Genomic DNA, 11849 nt, shown 5'->3' on the forward strand with positions numbered 1-11849 from the left:
AGGTGCATTTATTTTTCTAGTTGCTTTCTGGGGATAGCTGGAGTGTCCATGCTCTCTTAACTGAGGTGTGATTTTTTCACTGAGAAGCAGATGCTCTTTGTCATGGAGGAAAAGGAGCACAAGGTCCTCTTCAGCTGTGTAGTTGTACCTATGCCCTGTAATCAGTGGGCTTTATCCCCATTTGGAGTGTGGCCCCCGAAAACTAGAGTGGCGTGATGGATTTTCTTGCAAGAATTTATGGCTCTATTTACTCTTTTAACTACCGGTTACAAGCTCTTAGAAGTGGTCTGTAGGTCCCAGGAATCCTTAAGTAGCAGATTGAAAACATGGTTTGCAATTGTTTGAGAGCTAAGCTCAGAGCCCAAGTATTTTGGCTGGCTTCTGAGCTTTACCTCTTTCTGTTTTCTTCCCTTCTCCCCAGTGCACTCATCCATCTCAAGGGACCTGAAGACTTCCAGCTAAAAAGAGCTGAATGTTTTAACAATAGTATTGTAAGCTTATTGGAACCTGAAACAAAGCAGGAGGTCTGCTACTCTGGCCTTTATGCTTATTGTGAACAAAAGAGCTGTTAGGATGAGGTTAGTGGCACATACCACCTCTGAGCTGGCTGAGATGCAGGGGCACAAAAGCAGCTACTTGATTTTAGGGACAGGCATGGGAATGGGGCTCTCCAATCAGAAAACCATTGAAAAGTCAAACTGCTCTGGCTGAGACTGATGCTGAACCAGTGTATTTTAGACCTGCTGTTTATCTGTTGTGTGTATTCTGCTGTAAAGCTGGCATACCACATAGAAGTTAGGAGTAGCTTGTTCACAGTTCAGGGGAAAAAACCCTCAATACTGAATGTTAAGGGCCTTTTTAGACCACAGAAGAAAGGGATGTAACAATTTCCAATGTCTGTGTCTAACATTGATTTCCAATTGGGAAACAAGGTGGATGTTTTTAACAACGGGATGATGAACCCCTGTAGTGGTTGCTTAAGGGATGTGGCAAGATCTCTGTAATTTAAATCCAATACCTCGAGTTCAGATCACTTTCCTGAAGGAGGCAATCCAGCTCAACTAGGAGTTCCTGATCTCAGTAAAGAACTACTGGGTGAATTTTTACGTCCACAGGTAAGTGAGAGGTCAGACTGCATGATCATAATCATCTTGTTTTTTACCTTCAGGGTTGAAATCCTTGAGCATGTACTTTATAAAAGTGAAATCAAAAAGATGAGAAAGGTCTTACAGACAAATATTTCCTGCCAAACCCAGTTATCAGGACTGCAGTTCAAAGGGATCTGGGCCCTTGCTGGGCAAGAAACGTTTGACCACTGGTTATGGCAAAGGAGGGAAGTGCTAGGAGAAGCAAGAGGGCTGCAAGAAAAGGGTTTCCAAGCTCAGGAAACCTGCATTTTCCTGTGTAGAGAAGACTGGAAAGAAATATGAATTGTCTTAGGCTAAGCTAAAGTCTGTTTCAGAAGAGAACCTCTCAGAAGGGTGCAGGACCCAGCTTGTTAACAGTGTGGCTGGAGGGAACAGAAGTAGGAGCTGCAAGAAAAGCTGTAAGAGTGGCTCTAAGCATGAGTGAGGATGAAATGGCAGATAGGCAGCTAGTGCCACAACTATGACATGTCTCAAAGCTTGCTTCCTCTCCTACCACTGCACAGGTGTGCATGAAAAAGGTAATCTCACACCTTTAGTGTTTCCCTGCAATCTCTTGTAAGACAGCAAGAAGAGACCTTGCTTTCCAGTGCAGAAAGTGGGGAGATGGCTGTTCCATTAAGGAGTGTTTTCAGCCAAGCTTGCCTTGTTTCTGATGCACTGCGTGCATACAGGTTATGAATAATTTCTTCCCTAAGAAATGAGCCCAGGTTAAAAATAGCCTCTGCATTTAGCTGCTTGCTGCCTCCTTCCTGCTTGCTGAGGCCGGAGATTCGCTGAAGTGCTGGCAGTCATTTTTAATGTGGAAATGTTTAGAAGCCAAAATTGTCTGGCACCCCTTGCCAATATGGGGAGCTCTGGGGATAGCTATAGGCCAGACAATCTGGTTTTCTCCTTTCCCTGGCCAGGAAGGGGAGGGTAGGAAGTTCTCTCTGGAGACGACTTCTCCATTGCCCATTCCAGCCTTGACCCTCTGCTGAGGTTCTTAACAAAGAACCAATTAACACTTGGTAGTCATGGGATCATAGAATGGTTTGGGTTGGAAAGGACCTTATGATCATCTAGTCCCAAACCCCCTGCCATAATCACACCTCACACTAGACCATGTTGCCCCAGGCTCTGCCCAGCCTGGCCTTGAACACTGACAAAGATGGAGCATTTACTGCTTCTTTGGGCAACCTGTGCCAGTGCCTCAGCACCCTCACAGTAATTTTGTAATATAGTACCTGGGATTGCATTAAAATAAGATACTTTCAAGACAGACAGACATCTTAGTCTGGTATATGGGACAGCCCCCTGTGTGTTAACACCAGCTCCCTGTTACTGTCAATGGTGAACTTGTGAAACAAGACATGTGTCTGGAGGGTCTATGGTAACACTTGTCCATCCCTGCTGCTCTGCTGTGGGATTATATCTGCAAGGAGTGGCCAAATCTGGAAGTTTAGGACCTAAACTATGCTGATGATTTCTCATCAATTCTCAGCTCAGTGTTTGCAGGAGTTTGTCACCAAATGAGAAGCTGGGGCACAGAAAGGTAGTAAGTTTCCCTCATCACCTGCTGACCTGAAGTACTGAGTAATAGCCTCAAATGGCACTGTAAGGAATGAGTGAGGATGAAATGGGAGGTGGGCAGCTAAAGCCGCAACTATTCCTGTAGTTCCTGTAGTTTGCAGTGAAATAATTAGGATTAAGCCCAAAGGCATTGATTAAAACTATGCAGCCACACTGGTGAAGAGGATGAAAACAATCAGGATTTTACGCTCTGAACTGTTAATGCAGTGGTTTCTACTCTGACTAATCAAAGCTCTTAGGGCAGGCAGGGTTTAGCAGAACTTTCCTGAAGAAGAGATGGAGACTTCAGGTCTCTGTGCTTAGAAGAAGGGAAGGAAGGGGGAATGTAGGGATATAAAACATCCCCTGACACCTCAGACATCAAAAACTGTGAGGAATGTCCATGGTTGTCATGGTTTTGGGCTTCTTGAGCCTGAAGTTTGTTCCCTCAGTGCAAACCTGAATGTTCTCTGCTCATCAAATGCAGCTATGTCTTTGCTGTGGGAGCATCCCTTCCATGGGTCCTCCAAGTCCTGCCACTTCTTCCCTTCCTCAGCTGCCAGAGCAGAGTGTGTCCTCAGGTCTCAGCCTTTCTTCCTTGTTTTATGGCTGCACCTTGTCTGCTCACAACCTCAGAGATTCATTATAAAAAATGATCCATTTTCCAGAAATCACAAGGTTCTGTGTCTTCCACTTAATTGTTGTTTTATTTTAATAAGCAATTATGTTTTGAAGGCACCTCAATGCTCCAGGCGTTACCACTTATCACCTGCTGAGTGATTTAAAGCTAGTGAAGCACATCCCATTTGCAGGTTGGAATAGGGCCTGGATCCAATAAGCAGACAAATGAGTTCAGAAATACTCCATGTTTGTAACTCACTGCTTATGGTTTCATCTCCTTGTTCTCAGAGAGGGGTCAGTTATGTGCTGGTGGGGTTGGAGGGTTGTCTGTTCCCTTGCTGTTCAGGTAAGAATCAAAGGGCTCATTAAAGGCTGTGAAAGGCAGAAGACTATTTGTTGGCTGTTCTGTACTGTTTCCACTGCCAAGTATCTTCTCTCTCTGCTACAGACCACAATACACTAGCTGCTAAATCACCCCACAGCTTGGGTATCCTTCGTGTGAGAGATGCAAATCACCCCCAGTGTGAGACTGCTGTAGGGGCAGGAAGCCAATGCGTCTCAGCTCTAGAACTGATATGGAAAATAAATATAGGAGCATGAGAGTTGTTGGTTGTAGGAATAAATCCTGAGCATTTCCACAGATTGCAAAATAGACACCTGGGTTATCAAACACTAGGTGGCTTTCTCCTGGAGCTTTTATGACCTAATTGTTTGGGTTTTGTCCCCCCACATCTCCTTGACTGCCAGGTGGCACAGTTGGAAGCCTATTTGAAAACAGAAACCCATTACATCTTCTATTTTTTATGTCGCACATTAAAAATAGGACACAGCAGCCAGGTCTGCATTGAGCTCTTCAGCTGGGAGGCTGAGCAGCCCAGATCATGCGTGCCATGGAGTGTTATTATCAACATTATCTACAGGGTTAGTATGAGTGCCTATGCTCCAAGGTGTGTGTGATGTGATGGTTGGAGGCAGTCTTGGGCATAGTGACCATAAAATGATGGGGTTTTTGATTCTTAGAGAAGTAAAGAAGGAGGGTCAGCAGAACTGCCTGGGGCTTCTAGGTGGCAGACTTGATCTACTTAGGAGACTGGTTGACAGAGTCCCTTAGGAGGCAGTCATGAGAGTCTTGAGACTCTCAAGGCAAGTCAGAGTCTTGAGAGCAAAGGAGTCCAGGTAGGCTGGGGAGGGAGAGCCGGAATGAGGTGATGTGAAAGGGGGAGGGTGGTGTTCTTCCTGCAGGGAGCTGTTTCCTTCCCACTTGCTGCCTGATGAGTCTTTTGGGGGGAGTAAACTTGAGAGTCCTTTTCCATGCTGAAAATGCTTGTTTAAAACTGTAGTTGCTCTAGAGTAAGTAGGGGGTAGAAGTCCCTGGTGAAGTGCTGTTGCCTATAGACATGTCCCCTGAGGTGGACTGAGCTGGTTTGCTGCTGTTCAAAAGCTGCAAGCTCTTGGCCCATGTAGGCAATGCATCCTGGCCACTTTCTTCTCCTCACTGCCCATTTTTCCAGCCAGGTTTTGGAGAATCACAGCCATTTGTAAGCAGCAGCCATCCTGAATTACATGTCAGGACAGCCTTTGTCATGTTCCCACCTGTGCATCACCAGAACAGGCCCAATAAAAAGCCTCATTTCTCTTTATTTCCTTGTGATTTTACCTCCCCTGTCCATTTGACCTTCTACTGTCATCCTCTATTTCTTTCTGGCCCTATGTCTGCTTTTATTTTGAGAATGAGGATTCCAACATATCTCTCAACAGAGAGAACAGTACAGCTAGAAAAATGTATGTGTCAGTGTCTGAAAGTGTGGAGCTTGCAGAGGCTATTCCAGCCCTCCTTTCCTATCCAAGTTCTAGGCAGTACTTGCTCTATGCCTGTCTCATCCCCTCCCAGCCTCAGGCTCCCTGGAGCTGGGTTAGGATGCCTCAGGATTCTATTTTCCACAGCAGTTCTGTTGTTCTCAGCTTGGATTTGGAGCACAGCTCAGCAATGTTTACTTGTCACATCCCCACCAGGCTGGGGACAGCAGTGCTAATATTGCAACAAATTTAGCAGAGCTCAGTGATAGGATTTGACCCAAATTGCAGAGGGGAAAAAGAAGCAGCTCTGTAAAAAATGAAATTCCTCTGGATGATAAATTCTATTAGAAGCAAATAAATAAAAAAGCCAGGTATACAAGGGACACATCCTGATTTTACTCTTAGTGTGATTTGAACATAATTTAATGGGGCTCAGCTAAGCAAGCAATGCAGAGACCCTGAGGGATAGGGCTACATTTGCCGAGAAGTCTACATCATGCTTCCACAGCAGTAGGAGAAGAGGTGTGAATGAGATTGTATAGGATCAGATCTCTTTCTCCCTGTTGGAAGCTTAAAGAGATTTGAAATGCACTTGAAATCAAATAGACAAAGCTGTACTTGCAAATTGTGTGGGCAACATGATTTCCCCTGCCCTTCCCCAGGGCAGAGCTCACTGAAGATGCCCTATGACAGACTTGTGAAGATGGGACTGAGCTCTAAACCAGTGTGCAGAGCTGCTGGGGGATATGATCTGGGGCAAAACGAAGGTAAGAAAATGGTGGAAAACCTCAAAGTTGAGAAGTACCCAGAGTTTCTTGGCTGAAGGTGTCCACCTGCTCATGTTGGAACTAGATGTTTCCAGCCCTAACTATTCTATGAATCTATGATTATCTGTATTAGAATAGATCTGTCAACCTTTATGGACACATCTGCTACTTGATGTAGGGTCCACACATTCCCCCCAGCCTAGTTATTTTGTTTCCCTGCAACTAGAAAGCAAGGCTTCTTTGAAACAAGATATTTTTCAGACAGCTGAAAGGATCCCCTTGCTGCCCAGCACTTAGGTTAAGAGTGAAATATTTGCAATTCAATTGGGCATGCTTTTAGAGCTGCAGCAAGGAGGAGCAACCGCTATCTAAGAGTGCAGCAATTATATAGGCGTCACTTTATGCTTGAAGAGCCTGAACTTGCACATGTGTGGCATACAGAGATACAGGGCTTGGCCTGACTAGTGATGGTTAAAGATCCATTTCTGAGTTGCATCAGAGCACGGTCCAAAGGCCATTGAAGGATGTGACCCTTTAGAGTTGTAAAATCCAGACACTGGAACTGGAGATGAATCTCAAAGTGATCTTACAATGGTGACTCCATCCTCCTTCCACTTGTCTTATGGAGGTAAAACAAGTGTATTCCCATGAAAATTTCCTCTAGCATTTCCTCAAGTGTTGTTTTTAACTGTTGCTGTTGAAGTGAGGTGATGTTTTTCATACACAGTCTTGGTGAATGTGCCTGAGGCAATGCTGAAACATAAGTTCTCCAGCTTGTCTGTCTCCACTCTTTCTACACAAGGCTTGGGCTGGGGAATGAGCAACTACTCAGTAGTGTATCCAAGCCACAGGGGAATGGCTGGTGAATCAGGAGGGACACCTTGATAGAAAAGCCATTTGAAGGAATATTAATTATCAGGCAGCTAGTTCTGGACAATTGAATCTCAAATCCAGATGTTCCTGTTCTAAGTGCTTTAGCAAAATGCTGAATTGATTACTATCTTGTGAGCTCTGTGTCTGTGTGTGTGAGTGTGTGATAAAACCCATGACTGCTGAGCCAAAGGGATTGTCTGATGATAGCAACACAGAGCAGTGAGTTTCTCTTCACCTTTTTGAACTTATGCTTTTTTATCAGAAGGAAGCCAGGCCAGGTTTCAAAAATGTTCTTTAATTTATAATCCTTATTGTAGTGTCATGGTGCTGATTAAAGCCACTGAAGGCTCCACTGTACATGGTTGGATTGAAATAAAGAGGCATCTGTTTGGTCTGAGCCTTGTTTGAGGAGGGACTACAAATTTAAGGCCACCTTGATTTCTGTATGTCTATATAACAGGTAGAAGGGCAGGGGGAGCAGACTAAAGAAGAAATGAGCCATTGGGATATAATGAAATCAACCTGAGCTTTTAACCGAGGCTCTAATTGAACCAGAGCTGAAGTTGGAATAAGAAATTCTTCTCCCTCCCAGGTCCTTATGCTCCAACCAAGCTCAGAAAGGTCAGCTAGAACAGCTTTATACTTGACATTTTTGGGGGAGTGGGCTCTAAGCACCTCAAGGTAAGGGAAGATGTGTAACAGGTAAAGTGATATTTTGCAATGAGATTATAAGGTCCAAGAGATTTGACTTATATTCCTGCAGCTGGACTGGAAGAGGTTTTGTTGCAGGCCAGATCCATCTTCTGGTGAAATCACAGATGTTCAGTGGAAGCTGGCATCACCCTAATGGAGATGATTCTCACAGAAATGTTTTTTTCATAGTGATTAGTAGTCTGGTGCTGAACTGATCCAATGCAGTTTCTTACTGGGGCAAACACACTGATTTCAATGAAAACATTCTTGGCTCTCAGGTCTTGTTCCTTTTCCATATTACAAAAGCTAAACTGAAAGTAGTAAAGGAAGAGAATTAGATCCATGCTTCTGAAAATATGAATGCTTTTGCTGAAAATGTGAAAGGTGCTTATATGGGCAAGGCTCCTATACAAAACAGCCAGATTGCTGGGCAATACTAATGTGTTGTGCTGAGAGGGCAATTTTATGTTTTATTTTTACCATTCCTCTGCAGAGTTCCAGGGTATGAAATTCTGCTGTGTTAAAAACCAGTATGAAGACCTCAGCACCTTTCCAACATGACTGTTGGAAAAAAGACAGCTTTAACAGGGGAAAGAGATCTGAATTTGATTTGCTGAAATACCCATCTACTTATCCTGTGGCATTCGGTTACGCTGGATGCTTTTGTTCCAGCCGGGGTTGCTCATCTGTGAGCAACAAACTGATGGCACAAGCCTCTGCACACAACCTTCATGCTCCTCCATCTGTGGCTTAAGAAGGTTCACAGACCACATCATTTGCAGACACTGTCTGGATATGCCAGTCTCTGCCACCATTGATGTGTGCAAAAACAGGTAAATCAGGGTGAAAAGCCAAATTGAGGGCAGCTGTAAAGTAGAGACTTAATAGTTCTAATATGCAGAAATTTAAGAGTAATTAATTTGTTCTTTAAAAAAATAGTACCTATTTTTAGCTCTCAAAAGAGGTTGTTTTTTAGGGATTAGTGACAGGTTGTGCTGCCAAGGTGTGTAGGCTGATTTTTGGAGAAGCATCCAACCAGCTTGCATGGAGGGTGATGTCTTGCAGACTCCTGAGAGCAGCACACTAGCCACAGGAGACTTTCTATTAGACTTGGGCTGTAAACACTGTAGCTGAACTGTTCCTCGTTATAGACAGTTCTAATGCAGTCAGCTCAAAGGGGGCAGTAACTGTGAAGGAATCCAAGATGCCTTGGCTCCCCTTCTCAATGATAAACTGAGTATGCTTCCTTCTGAAAGAACTGTATTGGTGTAGTGGTTCAAGCCCAGTCAGCCACGCAGCTGCTCACTCTGCCCCCTTCCTCCCGCCCTGTTCCCAGAGGGATGGGAAGGAGAATCAAAAGAATGTAGCTCCCATGAGTTGAGATAAGAACAGTCCAGTAACTAAGGTATAACACAAACCACTACTGCTACCACCAATAATAATAATGATAAGGGAAATAACAAGGGAAGAGAATACAACCACTCACCACCCACAGACCGATACCCCGCTCGACCAAGCAGTGATCTAACCCCTCTGGGTAACTGCCTCCAGTTCTACATCCTGGGCATGACATGCTGTGGTATGGAATACCCCTTTGGCTAGTTTGGGTCAGGTGTCCTGCCTCTGCTTCCTTCCGGCTTCCCCTCCTCCCTTACAGAGCATGAGGCTCAGAAAGTCCTTGGTCAGAGTAAACATTACTGAGCAGCAACTAAAAACATCGGTGTTATCAGCCATGTTCCCAGGCTGAAAGTCAAAAACACAGCACTGCACCAGCTACTAAGGAGAAAAATGACTGCTACTGCTGAGCCCAGGACAATTGGATAAGGTAAGGCATCCTGGCATCAGGACTTATGGACCTAACCCTCATCCTATTTGTGAACAAAATATGATAAAGGAATATGGGAATTTTTTCTTGTCTGCATAAAGCTACCTGATCCCATTTTAAATACCATTGATCCTCAACAGAAATTGTAACCTTCTGGGCCATGAATCGACTGGCAAGAGCTATGCTCTGACATAGCTCACATGGTACTAAAATCCAAATACCCAGAATATCACAGACTCAGATTTGGGCATCAAATCTGAGCCTCTGGCAGGGAGATACCAAATCCTAGGCTCAACCTTTTCTAGTTAGTTAGCTTCCAAGCTCAAAATGACAGACTGTTCCTGCAGCTAACAAACTGCTGCTCCAAGAGAAGAGATCAGTGGGAACAGTTGGGCATTGATGAGCAAAGGCTGAGAGTCCGCTTCATGATGTTTAGGGCTTTGTAATAATAATTAGATCCTAAAATGTGTCAGTTCTGCATGAGACAAATCATTGGCGTAGGCCAGGAGCATGTTTCCATGGGAGTGTGAGCATGTGTATCTGATTTGCGCAAGAGCTTGCTAATGCAGCTGTGACCCTGCATAGCCATATCCGAGTTTGTAGGCTACAGGAGTGGGATGGAAATGATGAGAGAAGGAGGGACTCTTGCTACCTCCTAATTTCCACTGCCTTCACCACTGCTAGCTTTCATAAAGCTTTCCCCCCACAGAGCTGCAGCAAGTGTTACTGCTGTAAAGTCAGTGAGGGGCACAGCTGGGGTATAAGGGTAGTCAAATAACAGCTTTCTTTTCCCATCAGAATAGCTGTTGGATACAAATTGGCATGAGTGTTTTGAGAGAACAAAAGTATTATGACTGTATTGTTTCTGCCTCTTGTCTCAAAGATTTTCATGCTCTGAGGAGGGATGAGGCTGTTCATCCTAGGGAAGAGGAGGTGCTGAGGTGACCATGAGTGACTACAGAAGCAGGGAAAGAAGGCATGGTCACATGAAGTAGTTTTGCTCATCTGAACCATTGGGGTGTTCTGAAACCATGCTCTTTCTGTGCATCCATATCACCCAGGGGCACCATGGCAAAGCAACCTCCGCTGGTCATATCTGGCTTCCGCAGACCAGTAACAACCAGGGAAGTTTCCCCTGACTCCCTGACTTCTACTTTAAAGTGAATTCCATGTCGTGTGGAGGGAACCTACAAAGCCAGAGAGGGGGAGATGTGTTTCCTTTCTGTGTCTTGGCTGGGTTGCAAAGCATGTAATCCTGTTCTGTCATGCAAAATTCCCTCTTTTATTTGTGAGGGGTACCTTCTTTGCTGGCATGCCAACTGCTCTGGGGGCTGTGCTGGTCTCTACTGAGACCATGAGTTTCTAATACTGGAGAGGGCTGAATTTCAAGGATGAAACCAAGTAACTCCTCTGTCAGCTCATTGTAAGATGTCTCTGGCTAAAAGCCTGGGAAACAATTTGCTTATGACCTACCGTTTGATGCTACAGTGGGCTGTTTGATGCTGCAGCAGTCTCCATCCTCCCCATGCTTGGCTTTGACTGATATAGCTCAGTTAAGAGAGAAAAGAAAGTATAATCTACATTGCTTCTGCTGGCAAAGGCCAAAGCGCTGCATGGGGCCCCCACAGAGGGACAAGAATCTATCTGTTGAGATTGGGCCTGGTTTGATTCTTCTTATAAAGCATCTTGGCAGCTGTCTAGATCTGACAGGTTGATAATAAGACTTATCCTCAATGCAAAAGGGAAAGTAATTTACATTGGCTTCACACCTCTGGCAAGCAGGAAAGATCCTGCCCTACATTAGTGTGAATGGGGAGCAGACGTGAGACTGTGAGCAGGCAGCACCGGGGGGGCAGCAGCAAGGTTTGATCTGTGCTTGAGCAAGCACAAGGAAATGCCATTTGGAAAACGACAACGGGTGAGAGAGCTGGGCTTGGAATCAGCATTCTGTCCATGGCAGCAGTTCGGAGCAGCTTTCCAGCCAAATCCTGAAGGATCACGGTCTTAGAAGGAGCAGCAGTGCTACCTGATTTCATTTTGCTCCATTTAGCCCAGTGCTTCAGCTGATAGACTGCTTCTCTCCCTTATTACAGACACATCAGCACCAAGCTGCCCTGAGATTTATTTTTGTGTGTGTCATTGTGTTGATAAGCAGCTGACAGCCACTAGGGAAGGACTGCAGCACTCGCTGTGTGGAGTAGGTCTCTCCAAGAAGTCCAGGAATGCAATTACCCAACCTCTAGCTCTCCCACTACCTCAGCAGACAGAACCATCCCCAGAAGAGCTGGTAAGCTGAGTCTTAACCTGTGTTATGTTCCACTTTAAACCTGCTGTCACACTAGTTCTAGTTCTAAGTTTAGTGACTCTTGTAAGCTTTCTGCTGACCTCACCACCTTCCAAAGGAGCAACCCAAGGCAGCCGCTCTATCCTTTATATACATAGAGTACAGCGTCAAGGGAGGTAATGGTCCTGGGATGCACGTTGAAACCCTCAGACGAAGGCATGCAAGAACAGTGCCATGTCCTTCGTGGAAATGTAATTTAGGAATCTTTGCTCTTCACAACCCACCAGCTTTAA

General features: G+C 44.9%; 1 long non-coding RNA gene across 1 annotated transcript; it reads left to right on the plus strand.

Annotated features, from left to right (window-relative positions):
• Nucleotides 1-425: 425 nt before the first annotated feature.
• LOC133265678 (uncharacterized) lies at nucleotides 426-7996 on the plus strand. Its single transcript, XR_009742067.1, has 4 exons — nucleotides 426-578; nucleotides 1030-1115; nucleotides 2629-2741; nucleotides 7941-7996. It is a non-coding gene; the product is annotated as an uncharacterized LOC133265678 (long non-coding RNA).
• Nucleotides 7997-11849: the final 3853 nt, after the last annotated feature.

Source organism: Pezoporus flaviventris, unplaced genomic scaffold (assembly GCF_033815535.1).
Source record: "Pezoporus flaviventris isolate CSIRO_AGI_PZ_B2104156 unplaced genomic scaffold, CSIRO_AGI_Pfla_v1 ptg000006l, whole genome shotgun sequence".
Lineage (NCBI taxonomy): Eukaryota > Metazoa > Chordata > Aves > Psittaciformes > Psittacidae > Pezoporus > Pezoporus flaviventris.